Source organism: Taudactylus pleione, unplaced genomic scaffold (assembly GCF_031769625.1).
Source record: "Taudactylus pleione unplaced genomic scaffold, aTauple2 ptg000421l, whole genome shotgun sequence".
NCBI lineage: Eukaryota > Metazoa > Chordata > Amphibia > Anura > Myobatrachidae > Taudactylus > Taudactylus pleione.
Genome location: NW_028284823.1, coordinates 1,126,372 through 1,153,791, shown reverse-complemented (window position 1 = coordinate 1,153,791; position 27,420 = coordinate 1,126,372).

Sequence of the window (27,420 nt, the reverse complement as noted above, 5' to 3'; positions counted from 1 at the left end):
GCTAGCAAAAGCAGGATCATATAGTTTGGGTTTGTACCACAGGATTCTATAGTAAATAGAGGAAGAATTTTTTTACTAGCTTGTTGAAAGATATCATTTACCCGGTCAAAAACTATTTTGTGCGTCAGAAACCACTGCTCAATCACTATGCCATCAAATACACATTTGTAAAGGGAACAAAAGATCCGGCTTTCGTGTCAGTGACCAAGGTTGTTCCAAAAGTATTGTCAATGTTACTGCAAATCAATGATGAGGCCAACATGGAAGGTTGGCTATCAGTAACATGCGGTGAGGTAAATGGCTTGGGAGGCACTGGCTAGTATCAGAGCCAGATTTACAGATACATATATGAACCTGAGGGTTCATATGGGTATTATACAGAGGTGCAGCAGTATATAGTGCTGGAAATTTGGTGAGTTTTGATCAGGGATGTGCGGGAAAAGGTAGACAGGGGAGGCAGTGCCTCATTGCCATCCACTTTTTACTCCAGAGTTTTAACTATAACAATACTTACAAAAAAACAAAGAAGAAATTTATAATATTTTCTTTAAAATTTTCTTATAATTTTTATAGTAAAAACTGTGGCGTATACCTATGTATGTATGACAGGAGAGGCTCTGCCTTACCTGCCTCACCTGACTGGACATCACTGATAGCAATAACCTCACAGCTTCATTCCAGATTTTCTGATGAGTGCGGGAAATCATATTGGGATCACATACAACAGTTCCACAGCAATCACAGAGCGTCTGTTTCATCCTCTCTGGTGTCCTGTGACAGGTAAAGAACCATGAAATGTTCTTGATTGTCACCATTAGAACTATGGACCTGATTCAGACCTGTTCGCTAGATGCGGCAGCTCGCTCCCAGCTTATGCAAATTCAGCTAAGTGACGTCAAGGCAGGCGATTGCACGGCAATGCATAAGTATGCTCACTATGTCTTGGTGAGCGATCACTTTGTGTTTATAGACACCCACCAGCCTGTCTTTAGCCGCCCACTAGCGTACGTCATCTCCAGGAAGTGTATACAACCATCGGTACATCGGGAACTCTCAAGCACGCCTTCGTTCGCACCTCCACACCCCCGTTATTAGTGTCCTGCCCCTGTTACCACCCACAAACGGCCTCTCCTGTCCATCATTCCACTGGGCTGTCTTTGCTGGGCGAGCGAGCGCTACCCGATTGCTCAAACTAGTTTGTGCAGGCACACTGCATGCGCAAATGCATAACATTGGCCGCGTACGAGCAAGCGGCTGCTTGCGAATGGGTCTGAATCAGGCCCTATGTGAGGAAGTCCAAACTTCCATAGCAGTAGCTGAAGAACATCTTTGTACAAAGCCCATTTTCTTGGATGGATCTCATATTGGTTGACATTGACATCGGATGTAGGGAGAAATCACTTTTTCCACAATCAAAGTCTGTAGATTGTTTCTTAATGCCTCCAGGTCCACTGGAGAGGACAGAGACCAGGATTTCACTAAAATATTTCCTCTGGCTTTATACTTAATTTGAAATACTGCCACCCACAGGACTGGAGGTTGAGCAAGAAAAGAGTAATTGAAATGTAAACCAATACTATACTGCCGAATTACTGCTTACCAGATCGATAGCTCTATCCTTCCCTGAAAGAGCTGCCAATAGGAATAGCAAGGAAATCACTCTTAGGTCCCATGGCAAATAATTGAATTTGTCACATGGAACCAAGCTTATCACTGGAAAAAATGTGTCTCCAAAAGGAAATGTAGCCAAATAATTCTTTATTTGTCTGCTCGTCACCAAGGATACAAGAAAGTTCTCCATAATTACAGCTAAAGCCATATTTATGGCAAAAAAAGTAATTAAATCCAGCGACGCTCTAAAAGAAGCTCAATACCTTTTCTCATTACCTCAATGCTATTGAGTTGCTACAGTCTAGTAAGTTTTTCCTGAGAACCCTTGTGAAAAGTATCATGTTTAGGGCGCCCTACAGACTGAGACCACCGCCAGCAGAGATATTGTGGAGTTTCTTGAACCAGCTTTTCATTTTTATATCCATAGGATCTTTCAATGTCCTCCATTTTCCATAGGAAAAGTGGTAATGGCAGAGAGATCATGTACTAAAGCAGCGAGCACCACTTACTTTAGGCACTGAGTACCACTTGCAAGTGTTGTCATCTTGGGAAGGACACATGAGGTCAAGTTTCTTGAGTTTAGAAAGACACCTGTCCAGGTAATCCCATTTCTTATTAATGACATCTTTAAACTGGTGTACTTGAACTCTCCGCCTTTACACTGATAAGTCTCAAGAAAGGAATCATGGAGAGAGAAAAGAACTGTTGTGTCATCAATCCCCATGGCTTTGTTAATATGCAGCCACACCATTAGGGTTAAATGAGATCTGCCCTGATTTTCCCTGACACTGCCAGATGACCATTCAGGATACCACAAGAGATCTCAAAAACCTCTAGACCTCATATCATCCAGATCTACACTCATCTGTTATCTGTCTCTCTTTAGTTCCTGCATGGCATATACAGTATATCCTCTTTAGTAAATAAGGTGTCCTGGATGAAGTTTGAGTTAGGTTCATCAGGCGCTTTGAGTTAGGTTCATCAGGTATATTTTCACTTTTGAATTGCTCTGTGGTACTGATTCAATTAGGGGTCGATGTGCCGCTAAATATACTGCAATGTTTGGCTGCACACATATTTGCCCTGAACATTGGAAGTTTTCCCGTGCAACACTGTGAGATGCAAAGACAAACCTGTCATGTTGTTGTTCGCGATGTGCTATTCCGAAACAGAGTATCACAGCCAAGCCACTAACTGAATTGATTCCTATAAGTTGCTACATTAATGAGTTGCTACATTAATCTGTAATTTTGTGTCATACTACAATATTTTAGCTCTACAAAGTGTTTTTATACAAGTTTCAGAATTACCATATGTTGATGTTATTTCAATCATCCAAACAAAACTTAATGACTTTCAATTTTGGCAAAAACATGATATTATTTTTTAATTTATCACACTTTTTAATTCATATCCTCCAGTTGTTAAAGGTGATTTTCAGTTCATTGGTCCAATATTAATATGTCCGCTGCCATCAATAAACTTATTTCTATAACCGGACTACAGTACAGTTGAAAAAAATAGTTGTCCAGACTATTAGCAATCTGCCTATCTCCCATGTCATGTGTCAGACTGGCTAGAAGAATTGTAATTGCCATTTTGGCAGTGGCTCAGGCAGAGTTGAGGTATGGAGTCTAACAGTCCTCACCCAGTCTTCACCATTAACCATCGTAATTTGGTATGGGTCTCGCAGGTCACATCACTTTAACCCCTTAACATGACTAGCTGTGAGGGTAGGTGCTAACGTGGTCTGATAGAGAATCCCAAGACAGATAATGGTCAGACATAATAATGGTCAGGGTCAGAATTGCGATAGTACACACTTACCATTGCATTGAAATATTTGACGGTGGGCTTCCAATGTCCATCCCTACCTGATACTTTATGTCTCATCATCGTTTGAAAACGCTCAGTGCAGCTGTATACACAGCAGGGCGCCCGCCTGTAGCATCCAAAGGACGCTATGGACGGCAATGCTGCTGCGTCACTAGCTGTTACCGTTCCAGGCACCCTGCTAGCCAAGAGCAAAGATCATGGGGCAGCTACAGTGCCATCCACAGAGCCCTGCACTCTGTATGGTGGCACCAGTCGCACACCCCTAGTTACAGCCCTGGTTTGCAGGATATGCTGGGACTTGTAGTTCCACAAACGCTTGACAGTATAGGTTGTCTAAACCTGGAATCAGCAAACCCATGCAGTTATTGGGAGCCGGAGGGGGATTATAATGAGACAGACACTCCGGCTGCTCTCTCACTCACAGGCACCCTTATCATCATTATAATTATAATAATAGTAATCAGGAGAAGGAAAGATTCACATCTGAAAGAGACATTATTCAAAGTCTTACTTAACCCTTTCAGATAGGATATGAAACACGCCTACATTATGCAAAATCAACAGAGTAGCTATCTTAGCTCCTGAGCCGGGAACAGCATACAGTAGCTGGGAATCGTGGGAAAGGAATTACTAATCATAACATAAGAAAACTAAAATGTGTATTTCTTATAGCAAATACCTGGGGATTCTGTGTACAGGAACTGAATCTTTCACTTAGAAAATTGGAAAGCTAAACTAATGAATAAACAATGCCACTTAGTTACAAAGACATGATCACCAAGCACTATAGTCTGCAAAACACAATCTAATGGTGAAAGCATTGCTGGGGGCAGTGTGAGGGGAAGACTGGGGTTATTCTTAGATGTGTACTAGTATAATGTAGGTATGGTGCTACAAATTCGGGATGTAGTCAGCATCCCGGCGTGCAGGATGTCGGCGGTCTAAATACCGGCTCCGGAATCCCGACAGCATCGGGATCCCAGCTCCAGTATCCAGACCACCGGCATCCAAAGGTAAGTATCGGGGGTTAGGGGAGGGTTAGGTTTAGGCACTAGGGGGAGGGTTAGAGTTAGGTTTAGGGTGCAGGGAGGGGGAGGTTAGGTTTAGGCATCGGGGAGGAAGGGTTAGGATAGGGGTTAGGGTTAGTGGTAGTATACTTACCTACAGGTGGCGGGATTCTGACTAATGCCGTTGACGATATCCTGACCGGCGGCATCCCGACTGCCGGGAACCCATACCCAACCCACAAATTCCATAAGAACATCTTTTCCTTCTCACTTCATGCCAGCTAGTAGAGACAGAAACAAATAAATATCTCCTGAAAGTATACAGTGGGACCCACTACTCCTGGCAACTTCTTCCTGTCTCTCAGCTAAGTAAGCACTGCTTATATAGTGTAGTGAATTCTTTTTATTTTATTCCATGTGGATTTACCTAATTTCACGGAGACCATGGAGGTTTCTGAATGATGCAAGCAGGGATGTGGGTGGCACCCTGTCAGTGCATTTTGCAACCCTGAGTAGCAAATTCATGGCCTGCCTTGTTGGATCTGAGGCGCGTGTGTGCATTTATGCATACAGTGACGTTACTTCCAGGTCAGAGTATATGTCAACTGTGAGATATAGTACAGCATGGAAAGCTGTAGAGCATCTTTATTGCTGTTTCCTGCATACCTTTAGGAGAACCAATTGTGAAGCACACATATCCTGACCACCCCCAAAAAGCTGAAGAACACCTGTTGTAGTTAGGGCCATAACAAGGGGTGTACAGCTGGTATCATTCTTTTCCACTTACGGGTTGCTCGGAGAGGCACCTAGCTACATACAGTAGAAAGTCACAGGGCTTGTCCGTAGAAAGCATGCAGAACCCATCTTCCTGCTCCACTGGCACTTGTTCTGTGACATCATGAAGTCACTTGCACCTGGAGATATCACATTGGTTCTAGGTGAGGTCCTAGTTAGGGGTACTTTCTATGTTTCTCCTTTCTTTCGCAGTATGCTTTCAGAGACTGTTGAATGAAAGAAAATGAACCAGTCTCCATGTATGAGGAGCCTTTGACAAGCCTTTGAGGACTGAGAGAGGGAATTCTGTATGGACTGTATGTTTAAGCTCAAAGGAGCCACTGCTCAGCCTCCTGAATAGTTTGCAGAATGAAGCTCCTGGATGATGAATGTAGCAACTCATAGGGGTAAATTCAGTTAGTGGCTTGGCCGTGATACTCTGTTTCGGAATAGCACATCACGAACAACAACATGACCGGTTTGTCTTTGCATCTCACAGTGTTGCACCGGAAAACTTCCAATGTTCAGGGCAAATATGTGTGCAGCCGAACATCGTAGTATATTTAGCTGCACATCAACCCCTAATTGAATCAGTCTCACAGAGCAATTCAAAAGTGAAAATATACCTGTCAAGCAGCTGATGAACCTAACTCAAACTTCATCCGGGACACCTCAGTTACTAAAGAGGATATAATTGTAATTGATTTGGATCATTTTAAAATGGTATTAGTACTAGTAAAGGTGTGATTTAGCCCCAGAAACACAACATTGATGTTAATCGATTTTGATTGATTTTCATTGATTTTTAACAGATCAAAATCTATTAAAATCAACCTTTAGTAAATATACCCTGATAGCCAGACTGACCATATGACAATTCTGACAAATGACAGAATGGCCTATGTCTTGATGGGCCGGTCCGGTCGCCTGAAGGCCTGGCCGAACAGCACTTGCTCCTGCTTCTCTGCTATGCTCAGATGGGGCGTAGTAACATGAGGCCACACCCTTGTGACTTGCGGCACGCCCCAATGATGCATAGCCACGTCGCTTTTTCCTGTGTACACATGTCTAAGGCGCTTTCTTGGGAAAAAGCTGGGGCTTTTTTTTTCGTTTAGCCACAGTCCGTCCCTGATGCAACCATATATTTGTTTGTTTTTATCTATTTGTTTGTGTTTATTATATGTGACTTGCACTATACTTCACTATCGCATAGTGCTGCATTTCAGCACTACATAAATTATAATAGTGAACTTGCATAACCATATATACAAATAATTGCAAATTACAAATATTTATCTTTCTGAATAGATACATCTGGCAGTAAATGGCATAGGACATTCATTTTACAGTTTTGTTCAGCAGATCATCAGTAGTCCACACACATCCACTGTAAACAAGCTTGAACTACAGCCTACTACGGCAACAAGAAAAATCCTGCAGAGATTTTAACCTAGTGGCACAAAAGATCTGCTTGGAACAATGCTGAATATATAAGCCTGACAGTCTTGTTTACCATCCTGTTGATACAGTGTATCTGAGGAGATATGTAAAGCACAAAAGAGGAACCAAGTAAAGGGTGGTTAAGTTCTATAGTTTCAACTCACCGTAATAAAATGGTAAATTCATTGGTCAAACTGTCAAATGTAATAAATGGCTATTTCTTTTTTATGTTAATGAATGAATTGTTAATTGAGATGAATGGGAAAAGCTCAACAAATCACAAGCAATATTTATATGTGGCCACTTCTGATTGGCTGTGCTGGTCCTGAATTGCAGTACAAGGTCACCTATCTGAGACCCCTACTTGACTCAATCCATTACAATAGACCCAGGCATTTAAAGCACACAGTCCATCTTCGCGTCAGCATCTGGTTCCTGGCACAGACTCCCTTTACTATTTCTGACTCCTCCCACTTCCTAGCCTATACTCTTACAAATATAATTAATATTAGAGCAACATACAAGTGTATATTCTCTGTATTAAAATACACACATTACAGAGCTCATCTTGCAGGGGATTTAAACATGTGCCATAGTCAGACATTTGGTATTTGGTTGGTTCTGTTAGGTAAAGCTGGTACTTCATTGGTGTAGGTCACACATGAAGCAAAGGGAAGGCATTTCACAATTGACCAAGGCCTAGCTTAGCAGTTATAAAGGATTAGATAGTGTTCACTGTATGATTTTTTGAGGGCAGGGGTGCTGAACACAGAGGACGACACATCTATGCACACCAAAGAAAAGCTGTAACTACACATTTTTGTGCCCTGTATACATAAAGAGCATTGGTGCCCCATTCAAAGTTAAAGCATGCTGAAAATCACAGGTGTGGTCTCACTGGGAATGGGCATGACCACACAATAGTACCGCTATTTCAAATTATGCCACACAGTAGTGCCGCTTAGTCAAATTACACTGCACATTAGTGCCCCTTCATCACATTACACTGCACAGTAGTGCCCCTTTGTCACATTACACAGCACAGTAGTATCCCTTATTCACGGTACATCACCCAGTAGTGCCCCTTATTCACGTTACATCACCCAGTAGTGCCCCTTATTCACATTGCATCCCACAGAAGAACCCATTCACATTATTCCAGAACCCATTAACATTATGCCACATAGTAGTACTCCTTATACAAATAATGCCACATAGCAATAGTGCCCTTTATACATTCTGCCAAATAGTAATGCCCATTATACATTATGCCACACAGCAAGACCCCTTACACATTATGCCACACACAGTAATGCCCTTTATAACACATTATGCCATGCAGTAATGCCTCTTAAACATTATGTCACATACAAAGATGCCCTTTACAACTTATGCCACGCAGTAGTAGTGCCCCTTATAACACATTATGTCACACAATAGTGCCTCTTATAACATTATGCTACACTGTAATGCCCCTAACAACATTTTGCCACACAGTGATGCCCCGTACACATTGTGCCCCCCCCCTTGGTAACCCAATACATTATTTTCAGCATCAAATAATGTATATAATTTACATGACCTACATTTAGGGCACACCCATCCCTTTGTAAAGGGGCATGTGTGCCTCGAAACATCAGTCATTATTTTATGTAAATTCTATACTTCTTCAAGAGGAATTCTGACCTGCAAACGAAACGCGTTGGAATGCTACACTGCCCTGACTCCTTATTTGGACAGATAAGCAATTTATATGTATTTAACATTGTACGTGCAATACCTATCGGTGGACATAGTTCCACAATTTAATTTTGTATCTTATCCTTTTTTGTTATTCACTTATTATTATGTTTTTCTTTCTTAGAAAAAATACTTTCAGTGAAGAAAATTTGGCTGGGTTGTGAATAAAATATTTGGGGCTGATGTCCCTACACTTAACCCTGAGCTAGTAACTATGGGCCTGATTCAGAGCCGCTCGCAAAAAGCGAGCACTCGCTCTGAATCAGGGCGGCCGCTTTTTTTTCAAAAACCAGCCTCCTGGCCGCTCGCTAAGCTGTGGGTGACCACCCACAGCTTTTGCGAGTGGCCAGGTGATAGTTGCAACCATCGGGCTTGCGACGAGATCCTTGTGGTAGGGTCTCATCTGCCGCAAGCCCCAGTGAGCTTCCAGCTCTAATAGAGCCAGAAGCTCACTACTGACATCACTGGTGATGTCAGTAGGGCTGCCCACAAATGGCAGGCGTTCCTTCAAGAACGCCTCCATTTGTCCAGCCACCCCCCTACCCCGCCTACAAAACGGGGCAAGCTGTCGATCAACATTAACAGCTGCCCCGTTCGTAGCGAGCTGCGAAGCGAGTGAATTTCTCACTCGCTACGGGGCTTGCACACGCGCATTGTGCATGCCGCGCATGTGCAATGCACACCCATCGAACCGCTTGCGAGTGCATAGCGCTTGCGAGCAGGTCTGAATCAGGCCCCATATGCACTGATAATGATATTGGATTTTTAAAGTGGGACAGAAAAGTTCCTAAAGATACGCACAATGTTATGATTTTTTTTTTTCCTTTTAGATTTCCCTCTCTATATATAAACCTTTAACTATCTAAACTGTCTTCCCGCAACAATCAAGGATATTAAAGACAAAAAATATAAGCTTTTATTACACCTTTTTTTACAATTATATTGTGGTTAATTATTATCTTGCTTTTCATGATGTTATTTTTGAGTATGATTTACCACCATACTAAATATTGAAATATAGCTGCCACCCACTTAAAAGTGGGAGTACATATCACATTCATGTACACAATTCACTACTGTAAGCAGTTTATCTAGCTCAGTTTTTTTACTTCTGCGTATTATGATTTATTCTTTAGGCTGGAGAGTGTTGCTCTTCCCCTGTGGAATATTCACACATGTATGTATATATATATATACATATATATATGTATATAAATATATATATATATATATATATATATATTGTGGCAGTGTCACCAGAGGTGGCACTGGTGAGCAGCAGATTCTGTGTGGGGCAGGAGAAATCCACCCACACAGAGAAGAATAGGAGTCTGGGAAGTTGTGTAACTGCTGCCTGGTGGAGAGAGCTCAGGTGTGGGCTGATGAGGCAGACCAGTCAGAGAGCCCAGTGAAGCTGAGCGAGCCATTGGGAGGCCAGGAGGCCGGTGTCCGAATCTTGGAGGAGGCAAGGGGGGACCACAAACTCTCAGACTGTGACGAGAAGGCAGTGGAGCTGCAGGCTGAGGAAGCCAAGGCCTAACCTGGAGGATACAGGGAAGGCATAGAGACAGACTATGTGTGTGTAGTTGTGTCAGCCAACTAAAGACCAGGCCGGAGCCTGTGTTAACCTGCAGGAAGCAGGGCTAAGCTGACTTGGGACTTTTGTTTGCAGACTAGCTGCTCCCTTATAGAGAGTGTTGAAGAAGTGAGTTAGTCGCCCCAAACAGGGGCTAGGTTTGTTTGTTATTTTCTGTTTCCTGATTTCTTATGCTGGCAGTAAAGCATCACCTTGTTTATTTCAACCTGAAAGCTGTGTGTGGACCCTCATTAAGCACCTAAACACTGTACCCATTCACCCTCTGCCGAGTTAATAAACCCCAAGACATCACTATATATATATATATATATATATATATATATATAGTATAAACTTTATATTGCTCCATTGCCTTCCTCCAGAGGAATGTATTGATAGCGAAATTCCAAATGATGCAGGTAGCATTCTGAGTCTTCTTAATGGTAAACTTTATTTCTCTATGTTTCAGGGGACACAACCCACTTTCATCAGGAGAAAGGGGCTGTGTCCCCTGAAACGTTGAAACGTAGAGAAATAGTTTTCCATTAAGAAGACTCATAGTGCTGCCTGCATCCTTTGGGATTTTGATATATATATATATATATATATATATATATATAGGTGCCGCAGCCGCTGGTCCACAGTGTAAGCACCACACGTCACTCCAGGATTGTTCAAAGAGACTTTTACTCACAAAATCTCGTTTATTCACAAGTTCAACGTTTCAAGGCTCTAATAGCCCCGTCGTGAGGAGCATACAGCATATATATTATATATTTATATATATATATATATATTCTATAAAACGTTTCTCCTCTGAGTATGTTCTAGGCTCTTGGAATGGAACGGTGGCCTGGAAGGTTGGAGCTGCATCACCAGAACCTTCCCCAATATGTTACCTGGCGAATGTACCCCCTTGATAGTGGAAATACATGTTCCTGGCTGACAGGGTATGCTGGTGCTTCAGCTCCATAAGATCCATTATGTCATGGCAACTATAGTTATGCTGATGTTTGTAGTCAATGTCTGCCTGGACGTACTTAGACTTGACTTAGAATTATATAATAATATTAATTTATTAGACTTCTCCCATTTATTTGAATAGGCAATGTATTTCAATGGGCACCCTTTAAAAAGCATTCTTCATTGTAATGAATGGGAAATCTCACCCAGCTCACTGATTTTCATGAGATCTTCAATGACTGGAATAATTAACAATATGTTTGGATACACTCATGGTGATTTTGCAAGTCTTTCTTTACTAGATGCCACCTGCTTTACACTTTACAATGCAAAATGGCGATTTTTGTGATTGTGTCAGGGAGTCTGGGCTGTCCTATTATTGCCCATTGCACATTCCCTGACCTTGTATATCATTTTGCTAAGCGATACAGCTTGCATTTGTAATAAAATTGCTGCAAGCTAAGAAAGAGGAAACTTACTGGCGCAAGTTCCCGACATTGCTCGATCTATGCTTGCATGAGCTGCCGGCTAAATCTTGTGTAATGTGGTCCCCACCCCTTTGTGCTATAAAGTAGGATCAGACCTAGCATTCAGTGCTAGGTGATTACTCAGCATGTACACGCTACTAACCACTAAGCTCCAGAAGGACCTGCTGTGTACCAATATGGCTGACTCTTGACTACTTCCTCTGGCTGTTCCCTATAGTAATTGACCAGCCTGTCAATCCCAGACCACGGTTTTGCCTGTCCCAGAACTATTGCCTGCTGTCTCAAGTACCAGCTTTTGTCATCTGCCCATATCATTTATCAGATCTCTGGATCGAATTGACTATGCTTATGTGTGATCCCTTATTATTGCCACTTTTTTATGTGTGTACTGAACCCAGGACTGTGGCTAACTATGCTAGCAGTTTTATCATTAAAGCATTCCAGTCCTACTATATATCCAGGGGTGCCAAGAGGTGGTGGTGGTGATGGTGGGATAGCGGGTAGACTCCCCCCATAACACTACTTACCTCCTGTTAGCGCAGCAGCCTCTCTCCCCAGTCCAGCACACTTTGCTTTGCTTTGGGCTGCGGAGTTCCCAGGAAGGCTGCTGCCATTGATCATCACACTGATCGGCTCACCATTGATCTTCCCCTGGCTGAGGGGCACCCGGCGCTCCCTGTGTAGTGTGCAGCGCCATGAACATTTTTTTTAGGGGGCATAGCCATGATTCCACTGTTTGGCCCCCGCCCCACTCTCTATAGCCCTGTATATATCTACATCCATGGCTGCTCCATTCTTGTTGCCACTACAGACTGGCACTCCTGTCTTTGGGGTTGTTCTCTGAACTACTTGGGTGTTAACTTTATCCAGTTAAAGTGATTGTTTGTGAGATGCACAGTAATTGTTTTATTTTAGGCTTGAAACTGGTGATTTACATGTGAATTTGCCGTTACTGGATATGATGAATTTTCGAATTGCTGCATTAGTCACTAAAAATAGATTTATACAAATTGACCATTAGGGCATTCCCCCAAAGAATCAGTGTTTCCATACATTTACTATGGTGTTACTGATTATAACATGTTCTGCTCCAGTTGATAACTGCATATTCAGAGTGCAGGGTTTAATGAATGGAAAGGAAGAACTAAAATGTTACCTGACAGAAGTTATTTGCAGACGTTGAGCCATTAAATGCCCAAGAGATCCATTGTACTCTAGTTAAGTGAACCAGATGCCACTTGCATAGACTTTTCTGATGCATGCTGTAGTGTAGTGCACTATCAATGGTTTGGGGACAGCTCCGTTGTTTTGGGGTCCTCTGAGACCATAAATGGACAGTATGTGACTAGTAACCTCAATCTTGATTCCAGACATTGACCTTGTCCGACAATGGCACATTTGTGTTCTATATAAAAATCTCTTCCTTGCTTCTCTCTAACCTTTCCTTATGGGATGATAAGATGTTTTTATTACATCTTAACCTCCACTGATGTAACTGATTAGTGCTGATAGTACAGCACTGAGGAGCATGTTGGAACCATATAAATTAAAGATAATAATAATGGACAGCTTAAATAGCTGGTGATGAAAGAGGACCACATCTTATGTTCTAGGCATGTCCTAGTAATTGTAATGAGTGCCAATACCTACAGTACATAAATCAGAAAAACATTATCTGACCGAAGTGGTGATTAGCCCTGAGTAATGGCAGCAAGTTATTGATACATAATCAAACATTGGTAGGGTGAGGCAATGTGTAGAGACTAGGATTTGCATATTCTGGCCCAATTGTATATGTATAAGCAACTAAAGGAAAACTGTGGGAATGGTAGTTGATTAACCCCTTCACACCCAGTCCAGTTGTCGCATTTTGGCCATATGTCAGGGAAAGACCTTTTAATTTCTTGATATACACACATATTTATTGTACATATATTTTTTCATGACTGACAAGACTTTCATTTTGATACCAGAATAGAATAATTCTACAGGTTGAGTCTCCCATATCCAAAATGTTTGGGACCAGGGGTATTTTGGATAATGGAATATTCTGTATTTTGGAATAATTGCATACCATAATGAAATATCTTGGGAATAGGACCCAAATATACACACAGAATGCATTTATGTGTTATATACACCTTATACACACAGCCTGCTGCTCATTTTATACAATATATTCAATAATGTTGTGGTTCAAACAAAGTTTGTGTACAGAAATGAACTTCATTTATGTTTCATATACAACTTATACACACAGCCTGAAGGTAATTTTATACAATATTTGTAATAATTTGTGCCTTTTGTGTTTATGTATATTCACCCATCAAAAATCAAAGGTTTCATTATCTCAGTCATGCCAAAAAAATTACGTATTTCGGAATATTCCGTATTTCGGAATATTTGGATATGGGAGACTCAACCTGTATTACTATTTTCATTTACATAATTGGAGCTTCCTCAGATAATGATCCCAAAATGTAACCAGTGAGTTCACCACAGCCAATAATGAACATTGGTGGAACAGCCAACATTGGTGGAACAACCATGGATGCAAGGTGTGCGGCCACTATGGGTCACAGGTGAAGGGGCCCAGCAATGCCTGGTCCCCACTTTCCAGGACAACTGCACATCCCCGCAGACACATGTAGCGCTCCCCAAGTCACCTGCTCCTATCTAAAAAGTGCAGAGCTGAGTCCTTTTTTTGAACAGTACATGCACAGTTTACGCGCCCACTGGGAGGGCATCATCTGAAGTTGTCCCCTTAGGGATGGCCATCAGTGGGTCAAACATTGATGGTCACCATTAAGTGCTTAACATCGATGGCATGAAATGATAGCTATGGAACCATTTCTCGTTTACATTCATCGATGGACATCCCTGCTGTCGGGAACAGCAGGTAGCAGACCAATCAGGGAAGGGAACAGGGACCCAGGGCGGGACTAAGGGCCTGATTCAGAGGCGCACGCTATTTGTGTGCGCTCGCTCTGAATCAGGGCGTCCCTTTTTATTTAAATTCCAGCCTCCAGGCCGCTCACACAGCTGTGGGTGACCACCCACAGCTTGTGCGAGCGGCCTGGCAATGGTCGCGATTATCGAGTCCATCGGCATTGCGAGGAGACCCTTGTGGTAGGGTCTCAGCACTCGCAATGCCAAGTGGATTTCCTGCTCTAATAGAGCAAGAAGTCCACTACTGACATCATGAGTGATGACAGTAGGGCCGCCCACAAATGGCAGGCGTTCCTTCGGGAACGCCTCCGTTTGTACAGCCACCCCCCCTCCCCGCCTACAAAACGGGGCGAGCTGTCAATCAACATCGACAGCCGCCTCGTTTTGTTGCGAGCCCCGGAGCGAGTGATTTCTCTCTCGCTACGGGGCTTGCGCATGCATGTTGCGCACGCTGCACGTGCGCATTGGCCCACCATCTACCCGCTTGCGAGCGCAATGCGTTCGTGAGCGGGTCTGAATCAGGCCCCAAGTTCCATGCCCATCATGCCATGAGAAAATGTTAAGCATTGCTGCCTCTCCATTGATGGTAAAACCATTGTCTATCAGTGGCAAACCATAAATCGTTGTTAGCCAACAATGAACGATGACCATCTTTAGGTTCTCTTTTTAATGATGGGCCCAGGAGGCTACACCAACATCACTGAGCCCTCAGTATAAGGTGACAGTAATTTGGGATAGGTTTATAAAATAAACAAATGATACCATGTGGTACCATTAGGGAAATGTTGTCATGACATTCATTCTGCATAACAAACATAGGGAACTAAATAATTTCATTCAGTCTTATTTTTGATTAGTTTATTTTGAATACATTTTTATTGATTCTGAAAATAGAGGTGTGTGTAGTGGATGTTATAATGGTAAGGGTGTAACGTAATATGACATAATCTGACCTGCTCATTGTAATGTGGTATAATATGAACTGGAGGGCACTATAATGTTAGATAATGTGAACTGGGGCACTGTAATATGGCACAATATAAACTGGAGGCACTATAATGTGGCATAATATGACCTGGGGACACAATAAATCATAAATGTGAACTGGGGGTACTGTATGGCATAATGTGTAATGGCAGCCATATATTGTGACATAGGGTCTAATTCAGAGGTGACTGTTGCCGTGTCTGCTGGTGCATCTGTTTGCATGTCACATCTGCAGGTTAGTTTGGGCTGGAACAGGCGTGGGAGGCTGAAGAGGAGACTTGGGAGGTGTGAATAAACCTGGGTGGCGTGAGCCAGGACTTCCTCATGTATTGCTGTGAGGAGCTAGAGGAGCTGCAGAGGATGATGGGCCCAAAGGCGAGAACAAGAATGGAATGTCTTTATTAAACAGCAGGTTGGAATGAGAAGTGGAGATGATAATACTTAATTACTGAATGAATGAGCAGAATCAGATTGGGATTGATGATGCAGGATTGAGAGAAATTGAAGAATTTACTAAATTGATATGAGTCCAATGTTGATGAATTGATGAACTTGATCAGTTGGGACCAATGTTGATGAATTGTAGAACTTAATTGATATAAGTCCAATGTTGGAAGCATCGGATGAGACAGATGGTTGGAGGTATTGGCTGGAACCGATGGTGGCTGTAAGAACAAGTCTCAGTGGTAACAACCAGACTGGTGTGCAAGATGGTATAAGAGACTTGTTTACCAGATATAGGAACTGTATATAACGGACTTTGACAGTTCAGATACAGAGTATCTGGGAGCTCAGCACTGAGCTGTAACTTCAGCAAGAAGCAACATTGGACTGGCACAGAGGTCAGTCTGGAAATGGAATTTATAGGGGAGGAACCCCAGGGATTGGATGCTGGGATCAGCTGGTCTGGGAACAGTGCTCTGAGTCTAGAGAGAGTGTCGCGTGACAGAGTCCAACATGGCTGCACCCATACTGTGGATTAGGAGGGAACTCTGGCATGCAGCCTGTGTGCCAACATGCCGGGAATACACGCTGTAATCAAGAGGCTGCAGAGAGCCATCTCCATGCTCAGTAACAGGACACTGAGCGGACTGGGCAGGAGCAGCACAGACAGACCTCAGCACCAGCCAGAAGCCATGTGCAGCGTGAGCAGACCTCTGTGCAATCCTGGACAGGCACCAGAGTGGTAAGAAAGTGTCAGCACCCCCCCTTGATGGGTGGCCCAAGGACACCTCAGGCTTTTGTGGAAACTTGGCATGGAACGCTCGGATCAACTGAGGAGCATGGACATCAGATGCAAAAGTCCAGGAATGTTCTTCTGGGCCTTCCAGTCGATTAAGTATTGGAGACGCCCATATCAGATTCAAGAGTGCAGAATCTTTGCCACTTCGAACTCAACACCACGATGAGTTTGGACTTTGGGTGTCTTTGGAAGTGCAGAATGAAACTGGTTGAGTATGAGTGGTTTCAATAAAGAAATATGGAAGGAATTTGGTATCCTCAAAAAGGGACAGTAGCTTGAGTTTGTATAAAACTTGCTTGATTACACACTCAATGGTGAATGGCCCAATGTAGCAGGGCGCAAATTTCATGGATGGCACTCTAAACTGCAGATTTCGTGTTGAGGGCCAAACTCGATCACCATGTATGAATAATTGAGCCAACTTGGGTGCTGACAGAAGACCGGTGAGGGGTATTAAGTTAGCTATCTTGGTGAACCGGTCAACTACCACCCAGATGGTGTTTAACTTGTTTGAAACTGGGAGTTCGGTGATGAAGTCCATCGACAGATGTGACCACGGTTGATGTAGAACAGAGAGGGGAAGCAACTGCCCAGCTGGAGACTGTCAAAAGTGGACAGTGCAGGAGCAGTACAGACAGACCGCAATGAGCAGCATGAGTTGGACAGGCAGGCACCGGATTTGTAAGAAAGTGGTTTTAATAGTCTGGAGCATGATGTTGCGGAGTCGTGTGGGTGCTAATATGCAAATGTTAGTTTCAGCCTTTACCTGGTGCAGTAGCCAGCATCCGAATGTGCAAGCCTGAAAAAAATCAGACAGTGTGTACCTAGCTTTAGGGCACAGCACTCAGATCTGTGATGCTGTCAGGAGCTGTCTATTTACACCAGGTGCCTCCTGCTAGATTAGTTGTAGGGTATTGTACGGCTGCTACCTTGTGGTTGTGCAATACTGTACTACTCTCAGGCTCAGGGAGCGATATAGCAGGGGATCTATAGCATTATTGTTCTGCAAAAGGAATTCTTGTTTTACGTGTCCTCATAGGTGGTAGAAATCAGACTTTGTCCTATACTTACAAGGGGAGCAGTTCCAATTAAATGTGCATGTGTGCCCCATATTATTTAGGTGTAAACAGGTGCAAACATACATTTACTATGCACTTATATATTTATTGATTCCTAGATGACACTTACTGCGTCTTTTACTTTTTTAATGGCTGCAGGACTATGGACACAAGGTTAATACAGTGCAGGGTAATGTACCATAAGTGGCTTTACAACTGCCTGTGACTCCAAATCATAAAGTGAAAGCTGCCTTGGGATCTGCTAATGTTATCCGGTTTGATGCTCTAAATTGTGCGCTTCTGTTTTCAATGTGGCTGCTAGGCTGGAAGTGGCACAACGTTCTTATATACTTGCATGACTGATCATAATAGGTATTATAAACGAGAGGCTATAGGCTCAGGAGCACAGCTGGTCTTCACAGTGTCACAATGAATCAGAAATGTCAGCAATACTTTGAGATTCATTACCTGCAGACATTATATTTTCTCTTTTGGATATCTCACATGAAGCTGACAATCTTGTCCATGGCAGGACAAATGCATAATGCAGGGGACTATGGTGAATGGATGTTCTGGGGAGAGACGTAGAAGATTATAGGAAAAAATTAACCATCTCTTCATGCTGAATCACATTGAGCATAGTTGGAGATGTTATTATTATCCATGAAGGATCGCGCTGCTTGTTTTACTGAATGTGGGTATGCAGAACCCAATAATAAATGTTTGTTGAAGCGTATAGTCGTTTTGTGGTGAACCATAATAGGTTGGGGTGTGTGCCGACAGACAGACTGTGACCAACCTTTTCTGTACTCAGCACGCTTGGGGTCTAAATCCCTTCTGGGGCATATATAATAGTTGCCAGTAGGTCTTAACTTAATGCAAGCGAGAGCTGGATAATGGTAGCCGGAGGCTTTGATTGCAACTTCTAACACAGCAGTATTAAATTATGCATCAGTGTTAAAGTGCATTGCAAAGTACGGTGTGAAAGTGGCTATTAGAATTAACTCTACTTTTGCTAGAAAGGTCTCAATAAATATATATATAAATATAGCAGGTCAAGGTAGCGGCACTCATCGGATTTAAAGGAAGAAACACACTGCAAGACCTTAATACATCAACGTTTCGGACTTGCTGTGTGTTTCTTCATTTAAATCCGCTGAGTACAGCTACCTTGACCTGCTATCTTACCTGTGACTGGCACCTCGGTCAGAATCTTTTGTGAATGGGAGTGCAGACTCCATGGATTGAATATATATATATATATACATATATATATACAGTATATATAGCAAGCAGCTTTGCAATTCCGCCCTTGCAATTATGGTAATGCAGCCTTCCCGCATTCATTGCTTATCTGAGCTGCGTAGCATCGTATAACCTGCGATAATCCTGCACTGCTGAATAAGGCCCTAAGTTTGCTTATGTCACGACCAAGGTTTCTCGGCATGGTGGTCGACGGGTAATACCTGTAAGGTTGTTGTGGCGGGGGGCGTCTGGCGGTGGCGCTGGTGTTTGGCGAGGGGCATTGGCTGTGCGTGGTTCTGTGCGGGCACATTGTCATTCTGGGCTGGTGAGGCCTGGCGGTGTTTCCGTTCCAACTGGCATAGGTGCCGCCATCTTGCCTCCAGCCATGTGATTCAGTTGTCCAATCCTGGTTGGTCATGTGCTCTCTCCGGCCAGTCACGGTGCGGCACTTGGTATTTAGGGAGGTCCAGAGCATTCCTTCATTGCCAGTGCAACGTATTTCTCAGCGACAGCTGAGAGAGGGTTCCTGAGCCCATTACTTGCCTCCTTGGAAACGCTACCTAGCCTGTTTACCTTGCCTGCTCCAACCGCTGGACTTCCCTGCACCCTCCATTTACCTTCCTCCTGCCTGTGTTCCTGAGTCTGCTGTCACTCTGCACCTTGCCTCCACTTACACTCTGCTGGATTATATCTCCTCTGCCTGCATATCATTTCAGCTTACCACACCTGCATACTGGACTGTTCCCTGCCTGTCACTATCTGGACATTCTCCCATTTGCTTCACTACAGTTCCCAAGTGCACTTCAGTGCTTTCCCTGGACTTTTACTTTTGCCATATTCATGTCTACTAAACCACTCATTAAAAGTTCCACATTTTCATTTAAATCTGCTTCTGTGTCTTCTCCTATCACCACCCCGGGTCCACAACAAAACCAGAACCTCACAGTTTGCACTGGCCTCATGGCTCTGGCCACGGAACAGGAGTCTGGAGTGGATTTATTCTGGTGTATTGCTGCCGTTTGGAAAACCTGGAAGCTATGCAGCACCAAATGGCTCAGTTTCTACAGGAGATGTCTAAACGACAAGATAAACCTCGTTCTCCACCACTGGGGTATCAGCAACTGCACCTGTTCCTGTGCCTGGAAATACAGGGAACAGGGTATCCCCCCGTTTACAACTTCCTATGCCAAGCAAATTTGACGGCAACCCTAAGCTTTGTCATGGGTTCCTGAATCAGTGTGATATACACTTCACCTTACAGCCTGATAACTTTCCCACTGCAAGAACTAAAGTGGCATACGTCGTGTCTCTGTTGTCCAGCCTGGCCCTGGATTGGGCTTCCCCACTCTGGGAGCATTCAGATTCGTTGCTGGATAACTATGCAGACTTTGTATCATTATTCAGGAGGATTTTTGATGAACCTGAACGCACCGTATCAGCATCGTCCAGTATCATGACCCTGAGACAAGGAATCCGTCCTGTCAGCCAATATGCCGTACAGTTTAAAATTTTGGCATCAGAGCTCAAGTGGAATGAGAAAGCCCTTACCTCCGCCTTTTGGCATGGACTTTCGGACCGACTAAAGGATGATCTGGTCACCCGTGAGCTTCCCACTAACTTAAACGAGATGATATCACTTTGCAACAAAATTGACCTGCGCTTCAGAGAATGTCAGGCTGAAGAGCCTAGAACTGACCAGCAAAGGTCATCTACTCCTCCCTTGTCTAACCATCCATTCCCTTCCCCTATGGATGAAGAGCCTATGCAGGTGAACCATACCCATCTCTCCAAAGAAGAACGTCAGAGAAGGATACTAAAAAACCTCTGCCTATACTGTGGAGATTCGGGTCACTTGGTGGCCTCCTGCTTCCGTAAATCTGGAAACGCCCGTTCCTAACTGACCATGGGGACATCAAGTTAGGAGTTATGATCCCGTCCCCAAATACTAAAGATTTCATAATTGTCTTAGCTATTGATCTCAAGCCTGAACCTGTCTTCATTACTGCTCTACTAGATTCTGGAGCAGCCGGAAATTTCATGACCTCCAGCTTAGTTGTCAAACTACAGATTTCTTGTTCATCTCTCAATCACGCGATTTCCCTGACCTCTGTAGATGGACGGCCTCTAGCTAATGGAGTGGTCACCAAAGAAACTCAACCAGGACTAGTCCGTATTGGAGCACTCCATTCCGAGTCTTTAAAGTTCCTTGTGATACCTGATGCTTCCCAAGAAATCATTTTAGGACTACCCTGGTTACGCCAGCATAATCCAAGGACAGACTGGTGTTCAATGCATATTCTTTCATGGGGGGCTGACTGTCAGAAATCCTGTCTTCCCAAGATACGACCTCTAAGGAAAACAGTTTCATTAATATCACCAGCAATTCCTAAGGAGTACCAGATGTTCACTGATGTTTTTTCCGAACAACATGCGAATGTCTTACCTCCTCACAGAAAATGGGATTGTCCAATCGATCTGTTGCCTGACAAGATGCCACCTCGTGGTCGCACCTATCGTCTATCTTTGCCAGAGACCAAAGCTATGTCTGAATACATCCAGAAGAACCTAGCGAAAGGATTTATTCATCCCTCCACCTCTTCTGCCGGAGCTAGGTTCTTTTTCGTCGGCAAGAAGGACGGTGGCTTAAGACCTTGTATAGACTATCGGGGCCTTAATGATATAACGTCAAGAATCGATATCCACTTCCATTGATCACTGAGTTGTTCGACAGGGTTAAAGGGTCCATCATATTCTCAAAGTTAGATCTGAGAGGGGCCTATAATCTCATCCGTATTTGCGCAGTTGATGAATGGAAGACCGCCTTTAATACCAGAGATGGACATTTTGAATACCTTGTGCTGCCCTTTGGGTTGTGCAATGCCCCTGCTGTCTTTCACGGCTTTGTTAATGAAATTTTCCGGGACTTGTTATATGTCTCAGTTGTTGTCTACCTGGACGATATACTGATTTTTTAGTCTTCTTTAGTGGAATATCATAAACATGTGAAGGAAGTATTATCCCATCTGAGGAAGAACCACCTTTATTGCAAATTGGAGAAATGTGTCTTTAGTGTACCCAGTGTGCCATTCATTGGTTATGTCATCTCTGGCTCCAGTCTAGAAATAGACCCCAAGAAGGTGCAGGCGATTTTGGATTGGTCCCGACCTCAAACTTTGAAAGCCATCCAGAGACTGCTTGGGTTCACCAACTACTATAGACGCTTTATCAAGGGATTTTTGTGATTAATGGCTCCCATTACAGCCCTGACCTGTAAAGGCGCTGATCCTGCCCTATGGTCACCTGAGGCAGAAACAGCCTTCCAGCTTTTAAAACAAGCCTTTATTTCTGCTCCAGTTCTACGACAACCAGATCTGGATAGGCCTTTTTTATTGTAAGTGGATGCGTAATCAGAAGCTGTGGGAGCAGTCCTATCCCAGCATTATGAAGACAATCGAGTTCATCCCTGTTTGTTTTTCTCCAAGAAATTCTCTCCTGCCGAAAGAAATGATGCTATAGGTGAACAAGAACTCTTGGCAGTGAAGTTGGCATTAAAAGAGTGGCGATACCTGCTGGAAGGGGCTAAATTTCCCTTCACTGTCTTCACTGACCATAGGAACCTCCTCTTCCTCAAGAATATCCAGTGTGTGATTCCCTCGTCTGGCCCGATGGGCAATATTCTTTGCTCGTTTCCAGTTCACTCTGACCTTCCGGTCTGGAGCCCTTAATCAGAAAGTGGATGCTCTGAGCTATTGGTGGCCATCCATGAAGGCTGATGTATTAGAGTTTATTTCTTCATGTACCTCTTGTGCCCAGCATAAGTCTTCATGTCAAGCTCCAGCTGGTGAGTTGTTGCCATTACCTATTCCATCACGTCCATGGACGCATCTCTCCATGGACTTCGTAATGGATCTACCGAGCTCTCAGGGTTACACTACCATCTGGGTCGTAGTAGACCGATTTTCGAAAATGGTCCATTATGTACCTCTAAAGAAACTGCCTACTGCTCATGACTTGGCTCACCTGTTCGTCCAACACATATTCCGTCTCCATGGTCTTCCTACCGAAATAGTTTCTGACCAAGGTGCTCAATTTGTAGCAAGATTTTGGAGAGCCCTATGTTCTGTTCTACAAGTAAAACTAAATTTCTCCACGGCGTATCATCCACAAAGCAATGGATCCACAGAGAGGGTTAATCAAGACCTTGAGACCTTCCTGAGGATTTTTATGTCATCTTCTCAAGAAAATTGGTCTGTATTGCTACCGTGGGCTGAATTTGCAAATGGAGATTTGCATTTATTTGGACTGAAGTACGTACTGACTTGGAGAAGGCGTCCTCTCACTACAAACTTCAGGCTGATAAAAATCGTAGGAAGGTGCCACGCATGCAAGTTGGAGACCAAGTCTGGTTGTCTACCCGAAACCTACGGCTCAGAGTACCATCAATGAAATTTGCTCCACGTTTTATCGGACCCTTCTCCTTCATTGAAATCATCAACCCTGTGGCTTATCCCATGTATCCAGACTGAAAAAGGTGTGGCGTTTGAGGTCTCCCAGGTCCTGGATTCTCGTGTATGCAGAGGGCGATTGCAATACCTGTTGGACTGGAGGGGTTATGGCCCGGAGTGCTGTTGGACCGATGCCCAAGACATCCATGCTCCTGCACTCATCAAGAAGTTCCATGCTGCCCATCCTGAGAAGCCTGGTGAGTGTCCTGAGGCCACCCATAAGGGGTGGTACTGTCACGCCCAAGGTTTCTCGGCATGGTGGTCGACGGGTAATACCTGTGAGGTTGTGTGGCAGGGGGCATCTGGCGGTGGCACTGGTGTTTGGCGAGGGGCATTGGCTGCACGTGGTTCTGTGCGGGCACATTGTCACTCTGGGCTGGTGAGGCTTGGCGGTGTTTCCGTTCTGCCCGGCATGGGCGCCGCCATCTTGCCTCCGGCCATGTGATTCAGTTGTCCAATCCTGGTGGGTCATGTGCTCTCTCCAGCCAGTCACGGTGCGGCACTTGGTATTTAGGGAGGTCCAGAGCCTCACTTCATTGCCAGTGCAACGTGTTTCTCAGCGACAGCTGAGAGAGAGTTCCTGTGCTCGTTACCTGCCTCCTTGGAAACGCTACCTAGCCTGCTTACCTTACCTGCAAGTGGTAGAGGAAGGCGCTGCCAATGGCAATCTGTGTGCACAGTGCCACGTACCCTCAAGGCAAAGGATGGCTGAAGGTGCGTCTGCGACCAATCTGGTTAATTTGCTGGTTCGATCTGACCCCTATGCAGCATACTTATAAACACCTGAAATATAAAAAAAAATATTGGCAGTGGCGACTTCAACGCGGGTGAAGCCTTGTAAACGTCAGGAGTTGTAAGTGCAAAATGCAACCAAATCTATATACAGATGGATGCGAAAGAGTTTCCCATGCACAAGAACAGGACCCTTGATGTGGAGTGCCTGAAAGAATGAATGCTAGCCTAAGCTATGCGAATACCGACCTAGGTCATTATATAATAACTGGTTTCAGAAATCCCCAGGAACACAGAATGGTGTGATTGTAATAAAACCTACAACTAGTTTTCTATCTGACTGTAGGCAATTCTTCTATATGCAGCACAATGGGAAACCATCTTACAGGATGACTGGTCGCCTCAGGGTAAAGGCTTTACCACATGGCACAGCTCAGTTTATCATAACTGAAATCAGTGATACTCCTTTCACACATACACCAAAAACCCAGTCTTTGTTTCTGGTGCATGCACATCGACCCAGGTCTTGGCTATTTATTTGAATAGAAACTACCCTGGTCGGAACCCAGGATGGCGACCCTGCTTGGGGCCAGAGTTTTGCACTGTAGTGACCCGGGTCCCCTGTAGTGTGAACCAACACGACCTGGGCTTCTCAGATAAGTGATGATTGACTGTTTGGTGAACCCCCAAGATGACATCAATTGCAGGCGCCGGACCACATGACAAGCAGCACATGCAGCACACAGGGTGCACACACAGACCTAGGTTCAGTGTAAACGCGTTCGATCCTGGAACTTTCCAGGTTTTTGGAGTAATGTGAAGGGGGGTGTGTAGCTGAGAACCGGGTAGGAGACATGTATTTCCAGGGTCTTTTATGTGTGAAAAGGGTATTATGGCCCCCATATACCAGCGACGGATTGCCACAATGCTGTGTTCCTGTGATGCCAGGTTGGAGGATCGGTGAAATCCAACATGTTGGATTTCACTGATTTATCAAGCACGATCAAAATATGATCGTGATTTGCAAATCGGTGAAATTTAACATGTATAATTTCACAGATCCTCCAATGGATCACGGAACATCGATGGCCGCCGGTTGGCATTTTCGACCAGCAGATCGGAGTCTCCAATCCAATCACAGAATCCAGCAATCCGTCGTCTAGTGTATGGGGGCCTTTAGTCTCTTCCAATCAGACAGATCCATTGCTTCCAGCCTTGAATTAATTTTCTTCTTTGTCTGGCTTCTTACAATGCAAAATCTGCAGTTTTGTGGAACCTTAATTGAGCTAAAAAGGGAACACCTGTAGTTCCTAATTACTGTACACCTAAAATCTTTATACCCTCGGCACCATTTGTATGCAGCTCTTACTGTGAATTGTGATTCGGTCTCTGAAATGAGGGTTGTCTACTCCTTTCTTTGTTTGACAGAAGACATAATAGCATATTAATGATATTCAGCAGAGTGGAATAGAGCAGAATAAAATGACAGGAATAGGGATTAATTTACGCATTGGTAGTAAAAGAATACAAGAGCTCCCTCTGGTGGCGATTTATAATAAATGCATTAAAGACCATTTATGAAGTACAAAATATCAGCTGTGCAGTACAGAACAAGGGGCCTGATTCAGGGATGTAGGCAATCCCAATGGTTTGCGTACATCTCTGATGGTGGGGGACTGTGTATGCACTTGACCCATTCTGTGCACGTGCAGAACTGGTCATGCGTCGTCACACGCAGTGCACCGTAAGCTGTTTTAGGCACGCTGCTTGCATTTCCAGAAAACGGGGGGGGGGGGGGGGGGTCAGCCACATTTCCTGGGAGTACCAAGGCCATACTTAGAGGAGTGGCAGAAAGACTAATACTTGAACACTGGAGATGAACTGAAAACGGGAACACTGTAGATGCGCTAAATACTTGAATATTGGAGATTAACTAAATACTTGAACACTGGAGATGTACGGACTACTTGAATACTGGAGATGAACTAAATACTTGAACACTGGAGATGTACGGAATACTTGAACACTGGAGATGAACTGAGAATGTTATAGATCCTAGTCGCAGGCTTACTAGAGAAGACAGGAAAATGTACTGGGAATTGCTACAGATTCAGGTGCTGATTTGCACAGAGAGACACAGAGAGAAGTGGACACAGGCATGTACCGGGAATTTGCTAGAAGTCCAGCTGAAAGCTAATAAGTAATTAGCAGGAAACCTGACACCTCAATAACACAGGGAAGCTGCAATAGAGCTGAGCAGCACACTACAAGACACACAGGAAAATAACATAAGACACTGGAGTTCTGAGAGAGAGCTGAAGGGACATATTTACTAAAGTGCTGGTGTTTAGAAGTGGATATGTTGCCCATAGCAACCAATCAGATTCTAGCTATTATCTTGTAGAAGGTGCTAGATAAATGTTAAGTAAAATCTGATTGGTTGCTATGGGCTACATCTCCACTTCTAAAATCGCACACTTTAGTAAATATACACCAAAGTCTCAGACTGAGAATATAATGGAAGCTAGTAAAAGCAACCATTAGCCTGATGGCGCCAAAGATGGCTGCCTTGGTGTTGCTGCACCTTGCACTCACGTGCGTGGAGTGTGCAGCTGTATATGGATGCTCGGTCCCTGCTTGTGTCATCTATGGCAGGGACGGGCTGTGGAGCATATTAGAAGAGACGGACCGGTGCCTCAGGCCGGAACTTGTGTGGCTGCTGGCGGGCGGTCTGGCGGCGCTGTCCACGTGTGGGGTCCCCTGTTGAGGTGGTGCTGGCCCTGGAGGTGCGGGTGCTGCTGGTGGACCAGGAGGTATTGCGACCCCACTGATGGTAATTCCATCGATAGCGCTGTCTTTGTATGGAGTGCTCTGTGGAGGCGGTACTGGCCCTGGAGATGCGGGTGCTGCCGGGGGACCAGGAGGCATTGCGGTCCCATGTGCTCACGGCCGAAGAGGATGGTGGTGGAAGGAGGTGCTGCTTGGAATCCCGGTGTGGAGGAGATGGGCAGTGGTTGCCGGAGGAAGCGGGTGGCTTGCGGGCGGCTGGTGTGCCTGGGGGCCGGGTGCATGGAGAGGAGGAGAGCTTCAGGGGTTGGAAGCCTTGGTTTGCCAATTGAACTTATGGCTATACCTTCTGGTGGAGCAGGGGCCAGAGATGTGGAGGCTATGTCCAGGACTCTATCAAGCAGTCTTTCCTGGGGGGAAGCGCAGGAGGGGTAGCATTGGTGAGATGAAGACGAAGGGGGCACAGGTCCGCTCTCCCA